The sequence below is a fragment of the Physcomitrium patens genome, chromosome 14 (genome assembly GCF_059467195.1).
Source record: "Physcomitrium patens ecotype Gransden chromosome 14, ASM5946719v1, whole genome shotgun sequence".
In the NCBI taxonomy this organism is placed as follows: domain Eukaryota; kingdom Viridiplantae; phylum Streptophyta; class Bryopsida; order Funariales; family Funariaceae; genus Physcomitrium; species Physcomitrium patens.
In genome coordinates, this window is record NC_143423.1 from 8,804,321 (window position 1) to 8,808,757 (window position 4,437).

Genomic DNA, 4,437 nt, shown 5'->3' on the forward strand with positions numbered 1-4,437 from the left:
CCCTGGACAATTATCAACGCTGAAGCAACTCGTCGAATCGATATTTCAATCACTCGACTCAGCCAGTGCATTGCATTTTGGCAGTATCAAAATGAAATTCAAAGGTACTCTGTTCTTGCAGGCGAAGGCTTAGATTTGAAAACTGCCCTTCGGCTTGGCCATATGGTTGAGCGGTGATATGTTCCACTCGTTCTGACACACTGAAGAATGCAGTAGGCTTCACAGGGTTTTGTTATTGTAACAAATGCTGATTAAATTGAAACAGATAACGCACAGAACTGGACAAAACGAATTTCCAGAAGAAACTTCCGAAGCTGTTTTTCTGGAGGCTGAAGACAATGAATTGATGAGTCATGTTGGCCTATGTTTGCGAGTGTTGGAGGTGCTGCTACGTACTATCTTATTTACAACGTAATTTTGAAACAGTGTGCTTGATGAAACACATTAAAGCAATGGATTCGTCATGTTCGTACAAACACTGTTGCAAAGTATGCACGAAGATGCAATCTGTGAAAGACCTAGCATGCAAATTCTAACACTTCTCGCTTCAGATTATGAAGCAGATTCATCCACTACTGTACTTACAAATTGTACGGGGTGATTATTCGATTGGAAAGTCTGGCATGTCATGTCATCTTGGACAAGTTCTGGTCTGGATTTCACGAAGGTTTGACAGACCACTGAACCATCAAGAAAAACTCCTTAAATACATTTGCTCTAATTAATTCATGATTCAAAATTATCAACCGTATTTTTCAGAAATATCTCCTCACTGAACTACATGTCCGCTAATATGTGACACACTGTGTCCACCTCCCTCTCAATCAACGTGGGTGTAACGATTTTTACTGTTGTGAATTCCTACGACATTGTTACACGCGTTGAAACTTTTTCGTCACACAAGATTCCACGACCTTTTACTTTCTACAGGTATATTCCAAACAGATTGAAGTTTAAATGATTGATATCTATTGGATCGAACACTTTTTTAATTTTTTAATTTTTTTTTACACAAATAAAAAATAATTCATTGCAGGGAGTAACCGGTGCAAAACCAGGCAAAATAGAATTTAAAACCCCCCGCCTAGCTGGACTGGACTGGTGACTCAAACGAGATATATGGTACAACCCAGCTAGATGGGATCACTGGATAAGATTCGGTGAGCTATTTCTAAATGGTAACCAACGCAAAGAACTGCCTGTTCCAGAACATAAAATTCTATTATTTCCCCACAAGTTATCAAAAGATTCAAACCAGAAATCGACTACCTCTTTGCCTTTCATCAAAGTGAGGGTCAGCCCCTTCCACTCGATGCGACCATAATCCTGAAGGCTATGCCATATTCTTTCCGCCATTTGTTCATAAGGCCAGTCCTCGGCCTTGAAAACCATTGCATTACGTTCGATTCACAACTCCCAAATCGCAATGCTCCTGAGGAGGGTCCAAATTAATTTTACATTGCCAAATTTTTTAGGCAGATTTTTGGAGAATACACAATGGTTTCACGCTATTCAAGTTCGTGTGGGTGGTTCCGCTGGCTTACTTTGCAGAACATGTATCAAGTTTGCACACCATTGCTAGATTTGATTTGCACGGGGGTACTCCTATCTATGCATAATGGTTTTGGCATATCCGGGACAGAAGGAGCACACTGTGTTGATGTTAGTCCCGATTCTGCCTCTCTATATGTTGACTGCAATCGCTTTGTGGTAGTTTCTCCATATGAATACAGCTTCCTTCTGGGTTCTTTTTTTATGCTTTTTTATCTTCTTGTCGAACTTGGTGTCGGGGGAGATTTGTTCTTTCTACTTAGTCGTATGGAGGTCGACTGGTGTGTTGGTATTGCACAAACACTCTCGCATGATTTTGGTGATGTAGGCGAGTAGGAGGTGATTGCCGGGCCACTCGAATCGTTTTGGATCGAAGTGGAGGTCTGCTATCGGCCCATAATAATAGTGTTTGGTATTGTCGCACTCTTTTTATTATTTCCAGTACTCGGATAATTCGGATTGTGCCGGTGATTGTTGCTTTCTTGGGATTGACTGCACGTTGAACCTACTATGAGGCTTGCTGAGAAGTAAGCCAAAGCTGTATATCTAGGATTTCAGCTAGTGTTTGGGTCGCTACTGTGATTAGGTAGAGGTCAGACGGGAGATCTGTAATCGGCATGGTGAATTCCCTGTTACATGGTAAAAAATTTCGGCTGGGACGACAAGAGCAAGGGTGTGGCTCTGGGTTGATGGGAACAAACCCAGCCAATCGAAGCGGCCTAAGGAACTAACTTCTTGGTGAAGGATGCCCCCAGAATGGTCTGTCAATGCGGAATAAATGGTCTCCCACCTTGGAGATTCTTTGTCTCGGAGACGGAAGCGTGTTTGTGCGACTTGGCAGGGAAGTGGGCTGGATATGGTGTCACACCAACAGTCGCGAACTGTGTGTAGCCTTGTGTTGAAAAGCTCTATCGCCAGGGCTTTGGAGAATGCAGGTTGTATGCTCGTGAATTTGGGGCTGTGCAAGAGTTTGACAGTTGATACCACTTTGAAAGTGGAACCTTTGTGACCTGGTTCCCAACTTTAGAGCCAGGGAAGCTTTGGTATTTGCGGAGCACGGGACACTGTGGATGGGCTGCCCAGCAGCCTCCCTTCTTCGGTTGGTAGCAAGCAAGTCTGTATTTGAGGAACTGTTGTAAGTTAGAGTGACCCAGTTCGAAAGCTTTGATCGACCATTTGCTAAGGAGAGCTGTCATGGTGCTATCAAGATCCGTGAGGCTGAGACTCTTAGTTTTTTCTTCCGGACGCAGATATTCCATGCCACTTGGGTACTGGTCCTTTGTTCATGCCCTGTCCATAGGTAGTTGCTAAGAAGGCTTTTAACTTGTTTGACAACTCTCTTAGAGCCTGCCCAAACACCAATGAAATACCATAGGGTTGACATGAGTACTTGGTTGACAACTAGGTGTCTTCTAAAGATAACTTGACAAAGTTCTAGTAGGTGAGTGTTTTTTTTTTTTTTTTTTTTTTTTTTCTTTCACTTGAGTAAGGAAGAACTTATCAATGTCTTTGGTGGAAACTCCTAGTTCAAAAGGAATTCCTAGAAGTTTAGCTAAGTATCCTTCTTCTATCCATGTCCATTCATAAATTTGTATTGAATGTAAGAGGGGGCCTGTTCTTCTCACCCAATATGTACTAGATTTGGCCTGATTGATAATAAGCCTTGATGCTATGTTGAATGTATCTAATATTTTGATCAAGTTGGAAATAAAACACTTCTTAACTTTTACAATGAAAGAAGTATCATTTGCATATTAAAGAGTGAGTTGTTATAAGCTTGTACTCGGTTTTTGGATTTGATGAATTAGTCCTTATTATAGACCTTCTTGCATTTTGCCATTGAAGGCCTTTCTTATAAGTAGAAATAAGTAGAATGCCAAAGAACACCCTTGACAAACTCTATATTGAATTGAAAAGGATGTGATAGCTTGGCCATTGACATTAATCATGGCCTTTGCTCCTAATAGTATCAAACACACTATATCAATAAAAGTTTGGAAAAAATCCATTGTAGACATAATATTGAGGAAGAAGTATCAATTAACTTTATTCTATATTTTGAAAAAAATCAAGCTTCAAGAAAATTACATCTTGTTTGGACTTCTTAGCTCATGTCACAATTTCATATGTTAGCATGATTTTATCCAAAATAAAATAATTTAGAACAAATATACTTTCATTGTGGCTAATTAATCCTCTAAAGTTGTTTTGCAGCCTAAATTGAAGTGCATTAGCGTATATTTTATATATCACATTAAGAAGAGTGATGGAATATCAATTTCCAAGTAAATTTCTTATACCTTCTTTGTGAATGAAGGTGATTAAATCCTTGGTCACTTCTTTCATTTTATTTTATTTTATTTTATTTTTAATATTCTTATAATTATTTACAAATAATCTTTTACTAAGGTTTTCTAGTAGATTATGAAAAAATTAAGAGCTATTTCATCCAATCCAAGGATTTTTTCCTTGGTCATTTTATATGTTGTTTAATAAAGCTTAGTAGTTATTAGTGAGAGTTATAGCAAATAAATCATTAGTGGTGCTATATTGGTGAAGACAATTGTAAGTATTACTAACTTTGCGGTAGTAGATTATGGAACTTTGAAAATTGCTTTATACAATTTTAAAAAATATGACATGTATTCAGTTGTAAAGGCTTGGTTTTCTACCTTAAGGTCTCCATTCATATTACATAGTTTGGATAAGAGACCTTAGATTGGTTGCTTTTAGATAGTTTTAAAAAATTCAATACTTATTTTGTTTGAAGTGGATTTCTATTGTACTTGAGCTTGTATCTATTGCTTGACCAACTTGCAATCTTCTATTATTATTAATAAGGCTCTACATTCTTCTTCTCATTATTATTTATCTATGTAGTTTGAA

At 38.3% G+C, this 4,437-nt stretch overlaps 1 long non-coding RNA gene across 1 annotated transcript; it reads left to right on the forward strand.

Moving 5' to 3' along the window:
• The first annotated feature begins 1,123 nt into the window (after positions 1-1,123).
• Positions 1,124-3,291, forward strand: LOC149987841 (uncharacterized). Its single transcript, XR_016506326.1, has 2 exons — positions 1,124-1,662; positions 1,880-3,291. It is a non-coding gene; the product is annotated as an uncharacterized LOC149987841 (long non-coding RNA).
• The last annotated feature ends 1,146 nt before the right edge of the window (positions 3,292-4,437 follow it).